Source organism: Lissotriton vulgaris, chromosome 10, assembly GCF_964263255.1.
Source record: "Lissotriton vulgaris chromosome 10, aLisVul1.2, whole genome shotgun sequence".
In the NCBI taxonomy this organism is placed as follows: Eukaryota; Metazoa; Chordata; class Amphibia; order Caudata; family Salamandridae; genus Lissotriton; species Lissotriton vulgaris.
The window spans coordinates 31,420,314-31,434,517 of record NC_141698.1 but is presented as its reverse complement, the minus strand read 5'-3'; the positions used below and the strand labels follow the sequence as shown (position 1 = coordinate 31,434,517).

The following is a 14,204-nucleotide window of genomic DNA, read 5'->3' as shown; positions in this document are numbered from 1 at the left end:
CTGCCAGGAGTAAGACTATTTATTTTATTTGTCTTGATTTATAGCGCCAAGATGTCGCAAACTGGTCATTTCAGAGAGCTCAGTTAAACAGGTTAAAAGACAGGGACTTCAAAGGTGACAAGTGTTATGACATATCTGATTATTCTGACATTCATCTCCGTTTCTCCTTGCCCTCATCTTTTTTCAAGACGCAACGCATTAGCCCTTTATGATATCTAAGCATAGCGAAGAGTTTGGGCTTTCAGTTTCCTATTCACAGAAAAAGTGCGGCTTGTGCGCCACCAGTTTCGAACCTCAAATGGGTGCAAGTTGGAGACTTTTTGGAATTCACGAAGATTACCAAGAGTAGTTTCGACTTTTATATGTTTCCAAGTGCATTCCAAGGAACGTTTTGTGAATTACCACTCTCATGCAGAGGCATTGTAACTGAAATAGATTCGGGACATTCATGCCGTCGACACGTAAGTAAGCTCCAAACAAGCGTCTGATCACACCAAGCACAGATGTATACTTTTGTCCAGATGTTTCGTTTCATGGAACGGCTGCTTCTGTCTTGGTGCCTTAACACAGTGGTATTCTCTTACTCTTGTCTGTGAAAAACTCCTCAGAAGTCTCTTTAGAGTTAGCTATCCAAATGCAACCTTTAATGACTGCTGTGATATGTGGGTCATGGACCATCACCAAAATATAGCAGTGATTAACAGTGGCTTTTCACCTAATTATATTCCTTGGGAAAAGTTCACGTAAAAAGTGTCACTGGGATTCACCCATCTTGACAAGAAGGGAGGGCTGATTACACAGAATAAAACAAGGATTGTCAAAGCCCATCGGTCTGGCCCCAGCGAGTCCGCAATGTTTTATGTGCACAAACATGTTCAATAGTCATTAAAAGTTCAAAGGTAGTGAAAAGTAAACCGTAATCAAAAGGTTGTGCGCATATTTGAAAAAAAGAAAAAGTAGATAGTGATTCACAATAAAAATCAATAAAATACAAACTGAAAAAAGAAATTGGCACACTAGTTCGTGCACTGAGGTGACTCCTATTTAGACAGATTTGCACAGGCATAATTCCATCTTTTGTGAGCTGACCCGCTGCCAATGTTTTGGCGGGTAGAAGTAAAATGTGAAGGGCACTTGAACAGACCAATGGATTAAGAGGGCTGGCTGATCGTTCCTGTATGTATATGTAAAGCATGGAGGAAGACTGCTGATATGGGCTGTGAGGGTAATCACCCCTGGTTGCAGCCCATCTAATGGGCTTTAAGTGATTATCACTCCTGGCTACAGTATGCCTATTCTGTTCTAAGTGATTATCACTCCTGGATACAGCCAGCCTCCCAGGATAGAGGAGCCTTATCAGTATGGGTATAGCCAGACCTTAATTTGAGTCGGTGGAGGCCACCGGCACTGATTTTTGGAGACCAGCATTTCTTTTTCTCCCCAATTAGATATCTCCGGATTAAAAGCGAGGGGAAAACACAAAGGAGGAAGAGAAAGACGGCAGAACTGAAACAAGGGGAGAAAAGAGGGATTTGCAAGAGTGACAAAAAGTAGAAGGAGGTGTCTGGTTTGGGGATTAAAAGGCCTGACGTAAACTGAAGAACACGCAGGCTTGGTATTCGATGTACTGACATTTGATAGCGCTGACTGCAGGCTTCGGAACTCAGCTTTTGGCAAACAAGGAGATGATGGACGGAGCGCTGAAACTTTTCACTCACCCCAAGTCACAGATCTGGGTTGAATCCATCATTGTTCTTTAGCTCACTTCTTCGCCACCCCAGTTCAGACCCAGCCATATGGAAATCAGTCTTGACCCTATGCCTCATTGGAACAGTCCAGCCCAAGCCAGGTCTTCCCTGGTCCGGAAACAAGCATCCTGGGACATATTTCGAGGTAACACTCCATATCAACCAGGCTAGCTTGAATCCAGTGGCAAAGTGAGCAAGGCACTAGCACTTTTTGTTTTACAAATTAAGCACTGGGTACAGCCCACTAACAGCTGGGTACAGCTCACCTCTAGGCCAACTCCTTATTCAGACACCAGCACCAAGAGTCACTAACCACAAGATAAAGGAAAATATATCTAGCCTTTCTGACCGCCCTAGCAGTCTCAATCTGAGCTAATCTCTCTCACATATGACACCATATACCAGTTCACTACCTGATCTTTCATCATCAACGGGACAGGCATATAACGTAAGAAATATTGGGGGAAGGCTCAGGCTATGCCAGCCCACCCAATTAACCACTCAACACTAGCCAGACAGGTCTGCAAAGACTGTAAAGGTCAGCCACATACTTCTGGTCATTGAGGGACTCTACATAGTCCACCCTGCAGGTCCTATCGAAAGAATGTTAACAACAGTGCACTTTAGCAAATCTCCTTAATTGGTGTTTTATATTGGCAATCCCATAAATGAGAACTATAATCCAGTCTATCCTGGCAAATCTCTGATTTCCACTCTTTAACCACTTCTGTTAAGTTCCCTCGATCTATGACTTCACATAGTAGCCAACCTCCTGCCATAACCGGCATAGGAAATGGGATTCAGAACATAAATGAAAATTACCAACAAAACCAAGGGTCCCTCAGAGCTAATCAGTGCTGCCACCATACTTAAACTATAAAAATGTATGTCTCTCACACTTCTGATCCATTGCACCACCAAGCACCGGGTCCCATAACACAATAACCAAACCTCTGATGTGATCACCCACCACAAAGAACCACTAAGAAACAAATCAAACACAACATCATTCGCCCATATGATGTAGTTGGCAACCTGTGTGGCTACAGCTCCACACTAAAGAAACAATGCAATACACTGTCGTACATGCAAATAATGTTTCTTTCTACAGTTTTACATCCTCGGATATAGCATAACCCTAGAGATCTCATACGTAAAACACTGAATGAAAAATTGAAGCTGACTAAAAACTATATATTGCTTTTGGTCTCCTATCTTCCTACTGAATGATCCCCACCTCAACTTCCATCCTCTGCATGCCTCCAAACTCAGAGTATAGCATACTTTAAGTAGGGGGACTGACTGCCTTTTCCCTGTCATATAATTTCAGCAAATTGACCACACCATCACAACCTTTTCTTGGAAACCATATCCCTGCAAACTAACAATGCTTGATTCCCTCTTATCTATCTAATCGAAAAAAGTGTATACATGAATCACACATCCCCCATTACTGTTCACACCCCACTCCTATTAACTTAGTCTACCACAAGAAAACCCGCAATAAATGCATGTAATGTTTTCCTTGAGATTACAAGACTAATACCAATAACTAATAGATTAACCTTTCTCAGTGAATCTAAATAAGATAACAATAAGAATCTAGATAACCACTTTCACAAGAGACTTTTAACTAGAATAAGACCAACAAAGATTTCTGAATTAAGAAGAAACACATTGAGAATTAAAAACAGTTCCCAAATCACCGGAGTATCACATGTAGAATGTTCAATATAGAAAGATTATTATTTCTGATTTATGGAATGTAAATTATCTGACAAGTTTAAGTTGCCCATTGGCCCTCAGTCAATGGTAGATGGCTTACCCCATAACTGAGAGATCTTCTAGTAAAGAGAGCTATGCTGCTAAAGTAAAGATCATGGAGTGCAACAAATGGGCAAAAGGCAGAGTGGATATCAGCCACACAAAGACAAGCAAAATGGTTTGGCTGCTAGCCTCACGTTCCAGAGGCCTGATCCAGCAGAGAGAGCAGTTTCACTATTAGGACATGCCACACACACCAGGGCTTGTTCTACCATATACTTACACTGCACCCTGCCCTTGGGCCTACCATAGGGGTGACTGATATGAAGAAAAGGGAAGGTTTAGGGACTGGCAAGTGGGTGCACTTGCCGAGACAGCATGACGGTACCAGACTGCACGCAGGCTCTGCAATGACAGACCTTAGACACATTTTACAAGGCTGCTTCTGTGGTTGCACTACCAGTGCTGCAGGCCCAACAGCAGCATTTGGATTACACGCCCTGGCACACTCAGTGCACTAGACTAGGGTCTGACAAGTAAACCAAAATAGCCAAACATGGAATCACTAATCCATACATCAATTGACAATAGGGAGCACTTGCACAGTGGCACTCAATAGCAGTGGCACAGTGCCCGAAGCATCTAAGACCAGCAAAAAAACATGAGGCAACAACAAAAAATGGAAGGGAGAACCACGCCGAATGGTGCCAGGTCTAACAGGTTCATTTCCCCATTGTCTATGATATTTGTCCATACTCTTTGCTTCTGCTAGCTTTGGATTGAAGGTACCTTCACCTTTGTTTTACTTCATATCTGTGTGTTCCATTTTTCTGGGCTCAATCTTTATCCCTCAGCTCCTGACCTGGAGGTTATTCATGCCTTAGAGGCCTTTCTTTTCAATGTTGAAATACCTTCCTGCAAACAGCAGCTCTTACACGTGAACCTAGGGTTAGGGCAAATAGTCTTCTGGAGGGCATCAACCCTACCTCGAAAACGGTCAGCTCAGGCTCAAGTATATCCTTTGTGTCCAGCCCTTTGCCCTGCTGCTCCCTCCTTGAAGAGGAAAATGAGCCAAAGTGGACTTGAGAGGTGCCGGTACCCTCCTGAATTGTCTGGAAGAGTACCTTCTTCCTTCCTAACAGATAGCTGTTGGACGGGCTCTGTGGACCTTCATTTCTGTTGATTCACTCTCTCGGATAGCCACAAGATGGCGGTGAAGAAAACGTTTGAGGCATTGAAAGCTCAAACAATCAGCACTGATGAAGCGTTCAGATTTATTTCATGCAGCACAAGCTAAAGATGTAACTGACTCAGACCATGCCCCCATCCTTTTTGCGGCTTAGAAGCGTTCTTCCTTTCTGGGAGCAAGGCAGAACTCTAGCGTCCACTTTAGTTAATGCTCCACTACTTCCATTTAAATTTGCCCACAATTGTTTTCAAAGGGGTTTTTTGCACATGTTCTGTTGAAATTTATAATGCCCGATGACCCTTAATGTAATTTTGTTGGTTTGGTGTTAGGTTGGGATTTGTGAATGTTTATTTAGTTGCTTTGTTGCCTTTAATGTTATGTTATTATTGCTAAAGTATTTTACTCATGTTTCCTTCAAGTCAATCCTGTTGCTTGACTCAGCTACGGAGCACGACTATAGCTCACATCGAAATTTAGGCTGCTCTCCTGTAGTTAACAATGTGCGTTTTTCACAATCGCTATTGGTCTTATAAGTGTTTTAAACACCTCAACCAACCAGGAAATAAATGAATGAATGAATGAGGGTATTTCTAAAGCTCACAATTGCCGAGGCGTCTTGGCGCTATGTGAGGTAACTAAGCAGGTGCTAACCGATATTTCATTGGGTAAACAGCCATGTCTTGATTTCCTTCCTGAATAACCTCCGATTGGAGATCTGTCTGAGCTGTAGTGGGATGGAGTTCCATAACCTTGAGGCCAGATAGGAAAAACCCTTGCCTCCCCAACGTTGTCTTTTGATCTTAGGGACAGTGACCAAACACTGCGTAGTGGACCTCAGAGACCGAGTTGGCAGATAACGAGTGAATAGAAGTTGAAGGTCGGAGGCACCATCTCCAGACAGTGCCTTATGGACCAAGCATAGTGCTTTAAAGTCCACCCGCCGTTTTACTGGGAGCCAGTGTAACTGCCTGATGGAACAAGAGGTGGGATGATGCTTAGGCAGATTGAGAAGTAGTCTCGCCGCTGCGTTTTGAACTGACTGCCGCTTTGCCATTTGAGCAATGCCAGCTCCTAAATAAAGGGCATTGCCGTATTCAATTCTGGAGAAGATAGTAGCAATTACAACTGTTTTCCTAAGGCAGAAAGGGATAAACGGCAGAATCTTTCTCAGCCTTTTGAGCGTGTAAAAGCATGCTGAAACCACTTGATTAATCTGTGGCCTCCAGGACGTGTCCGTATCGAACACTATGCCGAGGTTCCTGACTTTGGCTACTGGAATCGGACAGTCCCCTGCTGAGGTGGACCACCAGAGCTGATTCCAAATGGAAGCTCTTTGGCCTAACTCAAGAACTTCAGTTTTTCCCGTATTCAGCTTTAAGAAGTTCTGGTTCATCCACAGAGTAACTGCAGCTGAGTGTCATCTGCATATGACACTAGCTTAAAACCCTGTTTTTTAATTAGTTTCACCAGATGGGCAACTTAGATATTGAACAGAGTGGGCGACAAAGCAGATCCCTGAGGAACTCCTCCAGGGAGGATGAATTTTTCTGATTGATATCCATTCCAGAAGATAACTTGTTCTCTGTCGGACAGAAAGGAGGTCAGGAAATCCAGCGCTGAGCCCTTGACACCCGCATCCCTGAGCCTTTGAATAAGTATCTCATGGTTTACGGTGTCAAAGGCCACTTTTAGGTCCAACAGGACCAAGGTGACTCTACCTCCCTTGTCCATGCCCTTTCGTATCTCCTCTGCAGCCATTATTAGTGCTGTTTCCGTAGAATGTTTTGCACGGAAGCCATGTTGGGTGTTATCGAGGAGGTTGTTTGTCTCAAGATAAGATGATAGCTCCAGATTCAAGGCTTTCTCTAATAGTTTAGATGGCAGAGGCAGACAGGAGATCGGGCGATAGTTTTTTTCATCTGTGGGGTCTAACTTAGTCTTTTTTAGCAATGGCCGGATGCAGGCCTTTTTCCGTGCTAGCGGAAAAACTCCTGAGGTCATGGCCTGATTCAGAACCGGCAGTACTAGAGCACTAATCTATGTTGGCGCCAGATGAAGTACATGGTATGGGCAAGGATCCATGGGTGAGCCAGACTGGGTTTTTAGCAGCAGATCTGCCACTGTATTCTCATCAAATAGAGAGAACTGTGACAGGCCTTCCTGGGTGCCGCTTATATCAACTTGCCTGTCTTGTCTAATCTCTAAGCCGATAGCTGCGATTGACAAGTCATTGTAGACGGATTGAACCTTCTGTTGGAAGTAGGAGGCCAGCTTATCCAGGAATGCTTGGTCTGGCATAAATCTTGCATCACGTGGGCAGTTGAGCGGGGAGTTAACTGTAGAAACAGGTCTCTGCCAGAATGTGCAGCATTCTGTATCTTCGTTGAGTAATAGATGGTTTTACCTTGAATTATTAAATTCTTGTAACCCTCAAGTGCAGCACAATAAGTCTTCTTGTGGGCTACATCATAATGTGCTCTCCAGGCACGTTCTTTCTGTCTACAATTGATTTTGGCCGTTTTTAGTTCTGCTGAGTATCAGGGTGAGGACACCCTTTTCTGCCGCACTTTAAATGATCTTTCCGGTGCTACCTTATTAGCAGTTCTGTTGAGGCTGTCTTGTAGAGCCATGTCTGCCTGATTTGCATCAGTCCAGGCCGTTAAACTCCTCAAGAGCCCCTGTCAGGTCAGACCTAGTGACTGACTTCCATGTGCGGTATTTCCTGGGGGGGACCTAGGTCTCCTTCTATGAAAGGTGGTACTAAGTGTGACAGAGAAATACAATGCGCAATGGTCGGACCATGGGATTGGGGTTATTTTGCTTAATGCAATGTTCGGATGGTTAGAGCAGATGCCATCCAGAGTATGGCCTGCAATGTGTGTCAATTCCCTGACAATTTGCTCCAGGTTATGGCACATGAATACGTCTAGAAGATTAGCCGTGTCATGATTATTATTGTCCTCAAATAAAGGTATAATTAAGGATGATCCATGAGAAAGTGTTCTAATAAATGCTGAACATTAATAACAACTAAGTATATTGATTAGTTTCAAATATTTGGGGGTAATCCTAAACACTGTGTTTTGAACATATGGTACTCCTTATCAACTGTGAATTAAACTTTGTGGGATTAAAATAAGAAATCTGACCCCCTTTGTTTTAGCTACCTTTTGCTAAAACAGTAGCACTTGTATAATAAACCTAATTCTTCAATTAAAGTGCCTCAAGATACCACATATCTTGAATAAGTCTGGGCGTAGTTTTGCTTCGGGGAACTCCGCGAAGTTACCAAAAAACTCCGCAAAGTTCCGCCAGTGGCGGAGTGTAGTGCAAACTGCAGTTTATGCTGGTATTCCTGCCACTCAGGTAGAAAATCTACCCGAGCGGCAGCTCGCGCTCACTAACTTACCATTCACTATCGCAAACTTATTGTTCCCGATCGCGAGCGGGTAAATAACCCTGCTGCACATCGCGAATTAGAGTTTTCTGCCCTCCGCGAGCTCTGTCGAGTGTGGAGTGCAGAAAACTCAGCGAACAGAGCGAAGTTCACTGCCCAGGCCTAATCTTGAATACTCATAATATGAAATGTAATTATCTTCATTAACCATTAGTCTTCTGACACTTGCAGACTTCCAATAATACACATCATCCTGTCTTATTTCCTAGTGCGAATCGTCAGTTATACTAAAACTCATTTTGGTGTCATTTAAAGTTTCAACTTCTGGTTCATAAAAATTTTTCATTAACTATTGCATTGTACTTCACGTTCAAAAAATGAAAGAATGTCTTTGCTTGACAAATTACTAAGTACACCATAATTTAATCTTCAGTGCAAGATTTGAACCTATTTTGCATTCATTGATTTTTCTTGGAGAGACAGAAAAACATACATGTAATCATTCTCTACCACAGTTGCCTTTTATTTTATTACAAATAGTTGATAACAATCACACCCCTAAAGAATGGTGATCTACACAATCACTTTTGTCAGTTAAAAGTGTTAATTCTTGGGGTCAGGCACAACCGAAATTACTCTTCTTAATTCAATGTTTTCTTTGTGTACAGACCAGATTTGATACCAAACACTCTGCTAACTCCAACTGAAATCACTAATATACCCTTCTTAACCTGTTTACCGCGGCGAATATTTCGCCGCAGAGTGGGCGGGGCTGCGTTGGGTTGGCCGTGCGCAGCACCAGGGAGGTAGTGCTCGCGACAGCTGACGGGAGCACGGAAGGGGTTAAGTAAGATCCTCGAAGGGGGGATTGCCAAACAATAACAAGGCCTCAAGGAAAATCCATGGCATCCCAAGTCAGTGAGTCAGGAATGTGGGTATTGTATTTTCTTTCGTCCTGTAGGTTAATACAGTGGAAAAGTGAGGAAATATTGTCAGGAAAAAGTGCAAAGTGTCACGAATAATCAGACAGAGAGAAATGGGAGAATATGGGCCTCCCTCACTCAGTTTCCTATGACTGCTAAGGACACCACCCAAGAAAAAAACACAAAAGTTTTGAACTTTAATAAGTTGATATTCATAAACGATCAAAATTAATAGCAGCATGCAGGATAATCGCCTAGTAGAAACACAAGAAGACCCCATCCAATTAGAACAGTAGTTCCTGTAGCTATAACAGTATTTCCGATTCAACATATATGGGTAGTTGGAAACTATTTCTACCCACGGGGTGAGCATCACAAGCTTTCCGCGTGCACGCTTCCTTAAAATGTTGTGTAACAAAGTTAAAACCCTTCACATTCCTTTGTCACTAAAAGGATGACTTGTCTCTCATTCTTCAATGCTCTCTCAAGATAAGAAAGCTCATGTGATGCATGTTTTAGAGCAGCTGAAACATCTAAATTAGGAATGCTCTCAGTAATTACCTTGCACCACCAAAAGCCTCTTTCTGCAACACACATAATCTGTGCAAGGGTCTGGGTAAGCCTATTATGATGAGGGTCATCACAAGACACATTTTCCGATCTGCTCTTTCTTTGCATCGGATCAGTGTGGCAAAGTATGGCGAATGCACATATTGGGGAAAACTCCACATTGGCTGCCCTTAGAAATGCAAATAAAATGTAAATGTGCTTGTCAGTCAGCCAGGAAATGTTTTTTTTGTTTTGTTTTATGTTACTGGTTAATTTCTAATTTCATACTGCACCACCAATTTTTGACGGAGGCATCTCGCCAGTACATTTCTCTAAATCATCTTAACAGTCTTTTAGGTGATCACAATACATAGTCAAGCTGATGGGGACAAAAACGACATAGTTCCTGTACGCCTTCGAGGAATTCCCAACCTCTTCAAAGTGGAAAGTACAGATAGATACCCATACCAAAGAGATGTTGTGCTTTTTGTGTATGGAGATCTATTTTGCCATTTTTGCCTAGGCTTCGGTTTACTTTTGCCCCCTCTGCTCGGTCTCTCAGGTTAACCAACTTCATCACAAAAAGTGTTAACCTTAAGCTGCAGGTGCTAACAAACATGGTGTGCATTTGGCCTGAAAGGTATTTGGGGCTCTCTCACAAGCACAGTGGACTGCTTCCCCCTCAGCTCATCCAGTCCCCTCTGTGTGTTTGTGTTGTCTTTGTTTTTCAGTGACTTTGCCTGGTGGTCGTCGTTCTACAAGCACTATATCTGTTCTCCCTGTGCCCCTCCTTAGAAGGCTACGCCTATGCTTTAGTTTCATGCTCAGTTACCATGCCTATTTGCTGCACTGCTTGTCAATCACCACAGCTCCATTGCTTCAAATCACAGCCAGGTGCAACTGCAGGCTTAAATAGGTGCCCAGACACCAAAGCAGGGCGGTTTCCAGCGATGATCGCATCTCTGCACTACTCCAAAGGCCTGATAGCCCTTCCTAGTTTCATGGGATCTGCTAGCCCTTAACATTAGATTGGTGTGTTGTTGCTCCAACACCCTCTCATTATTATGCCAGGAGTCATGCAGGTAGTTCTCAGTCTCCCTTCGTCATCTCATTCACAACATCTTTGTTGTTTATCCTTTAATTTGTTATAAAGGAAGCAGCAGTTCTTTTCACTCTGTCAGTTGCTCCACAGAGGCTGATGTTCAGTTTTCCAATTTCTGTTTTTCTGTATAATAGTTTCCCCCACAATCTAAAAGAGCTAGTCTCCCCTACTCGGCTGTTGGCCACACCTCATGCTAGACAATTAATTAAGTGTGACACATCATCATAGCTCATCAAGCAAACATTAACAAAGGCAGTAGTTTGGGCTTAACCTGTTCATTGAACCCTACCACTCAATAAAGACAACTACAATCAGGCACTAAAAAAGTGTCCAGAAAGGAGAAACCATCACATGAAACACGGCTCCCACTGTCACGCAGCAGAATCAACATGCATAAAAACACAGGCTTACACCCACAAACAAGGTGGCATGATGCACAACAAATATAGCACTCTTCGCAAACAGCAAAAGTGAAGCTTCCTCTAACTTTCAGCCTTGCAGACCCTATTGTGTACACACTTGCTTTATATTTTCCTCATGAAATACAAGTAGACCAAATACTAAAATTCCAATAAGGAAATTGAAGATGTTGCTCTATCCTATTTTACACAACTCTCACCTTTAGGTATTCCTGAGACTTTGAACCTATTGTCTATTTGCTATTAACTCTATTATGGAAAGCTCTACCTCTTCGGCACATGTCCTCCTTATTATGCCTTCGATATAAACTAAAACGTTTTGTTGGATTTTGATCATGGTTTGTACTGATACTTTGCACAATTGTTCTGCAGAGATATCACATATTTAGTTCCAATTTGTTTCTCCAAAGTCCAATGCAGTGGAGCTGCAGAATCCAGTCTTTCATATCATATTAACGGAAAAGTGAAAAATTTTCACTCCTTCTCAGATGGTAACAGATTACTCATGAGGTATACCTACGTCCTGGTCCCCTGGCTTGGCTAACTGTTATATAATAGATTTATATTGCAAATTTTGTACAGTGTTTCATACTCTTGACGAAGCCAAAAAAGAGCCGACTGGCATGGCGTCCTTGACACACTCTAGGTTTTAGCTTGGACAATATGGATGATGAGGAAGGATCTGTGTGATTCAAACACAGTGCAGCTCACTGGTAGCTGCCAATAAGCTTGACATCGATAAGAGAAGTATGAAAATAGGCGAGGTTCCGCCTGCTTCCTACTGCTATTTATTGTTGTCTGTAGCTTGCAAGAGTTTTAGGTCTCTGCTCTAGACGGCACACCTGCACTACGTCGAACCGAGACATGCTGTATCTACACCAAGGGCTTTCATCACTCCCATCGCTTTCCATTCGTTCCTTCATATGCCTTTCTAAATTTATTTCTTTTCATTGGTGAAGTTTGCTATTTGTCCCACCTTTGGGTGTGTTTTAACTTGCACGGCTACTGCCCCTGTTACATGTCCTACTACTCTTTTGTTTATTTATGGTTTGGCTGGCACACTTTTTTCTTTGAATTGGTCCTGCGCCGTTTGTTCACGTGATCCTGTATACATTCACAAAGGGAGTTCAGCCATTGCTTAGTACTGATTGGCATTTGAAATGTTATTTTGGTTCAGTATTTTTTTTGGATTCATCATTGTTCTATTGTATTTGTTACGGTAGGCATGTTTTTTTTATTAAAGGAGGAGCCGAGACTCGAACCCAGTCATAAAGTCGGCAGCCCTGTACGTTCTGCCACATCCTCTCAGACCGCTAACTTGAATAGCAAACTTGTAGTGATGCATGTATACATTTTGGATACCTTTCTCCTTTAGATTTTCAATACAGATTTGTTCTGTGTGGAGTGCATGAGGCATTTCAACCCCTCCCACTCCCCTTTGTGCTCCCGCCCCTCACCCCTACCACCATGTTACTTGTTATTCCAACCAGCACTTTTGTCAACTGTCAGGAGGCTGCATTAGGTGATGTTGATACTTAGGCAGCAAATACATACACAGCAGCAGACAGTTAATTCAGCTGGGAAGTGATCCCTGCCCTCATTTCGATGATTTAGCCAGTGTGTTTTAGTTTCCCCATCTTTTAATTGGTGCCTTTTTTGTTTTCCCACCGAGTGTCTCATATGTGGGAAAAACGTAGCCCGTACATACACTTGTTTGCCATTCCTTTCTATTTTTTGTATAGGCAACCCTGCTTGACAACAGCAAGAGTTTTGTTCCTAAGTTATCTAAGAGACAAGGACCGGTCACCGGACACGACTGTCCTGGAAGTCCGTGCCACCCATGATTACGTCACACATTTGGCATCATCTCTTTGCCCACCTCAGCGGAAATTAGTTATTGGCCATAGAAGTGTTTGTGGTAATGATAGGTCTGTTTATTAGAAATATTCAGCCATATATCCCACTCTCTGACCCTGCCTCTTATTGCGAGCCCATAGGTAAGGATTGATCAGTGACCCTTCTACTCCAACCATTGTACTGGTAATGAGACACAGGCATCCTAGATGCTCTCTGTGAAGTGGGTTACCTAACTGTAAAGTGACTAATCCAAGGAACAGTAAATTCATCATTGAAACTGAAGCAGTATAGTAGCATTCCCAGCGTCCCACTGACATTGTGTGTCATCTTGGGTGATGAGATTGTCCCTTCTTTGCCTTGTTAAACCTGATGTGTTAGGCCTCTCATAGGATGTCTATATCTATGTGAGGTTATTTTGCAAATTGCTTATCTGTGGTGGATTTGAAGTCAGTAAAAAGATTATCTCCCACTGCAAATTAGGTTGCCCGAGAACAACAAGGCTCCTTGGATAACATGCAAGTCACGTGTTCTAATCACTATCATACACCAAATGAACACAGTCCAGATTGAGTAAACATAATATCTGTTCATGACAGTCTGAGAGAACTAGATGACTGTTCTATAACTAAGTGGGTTTCGATCCTCCTACTGAGATTTGACTGTCTAGGTATCCATCACAGCTATGAAAGGCAATTCATTTTGCCTTTCATAGCAAATATGTGCTACACATAAATGCCCAATATGCTCCTTATGCCATAGATGCAGGGTTCTGTAAACCCAAAATATATTTGCTTAGCTTTTTCTGCTAGGTCCAAAAGCCAAACCACGACCTGCATGCACAGCAGGGCTGCCTCGGGAGGTTCCGCCCAGTCACTTCCGGGCTGCGAAGGGTTAACGTTTTATTTTGAGGTCTCGGCTCTAGACGGAACACACGCGCTGTCTCAAACTGAGATTTGTTGTTTCTACATCTCTGTTTCTGACACAGGCACCTTTGCCGGGATTCGCAGGTTGTAGAGTTGAGGCCAGAATTTGAACCTGGCTCCAGTTGATAGGCGGTTGGCAGCTGTAGACACCAGGCCACATCGCCTGCTGTGCAAGCACAGCTCATTTTGGGCTTGAGGTTCCCACAGTACCTTGAGCTGAGCCAGAATCAAGCATTTGCCTTAAGCCTGGCTCGAGTGTTGAAATTGTTGTAGTGAGGAGCTTCCTCCTCCAGCATTCAAAGCTCAACACACTAGCTGCCATGACTATGCAAA

The 14,204-nt window shown here is 43.0% G+C and overlaps 1 protein-coding gene across 2 annotated transcripts in view; it reads right to left on the bottom strand.

The window, feature by feature from the left end:
- Nucleotides 1–14,204, bottom strand: part of SLC38A5 (solute carrier family 38 member 5) — a 418,440-nt gene that overhangs the window by 236,959 nt on the left and 167,277 nt on the right. The gene's annotated exons all lie outside the window — the stretch shown is intronic.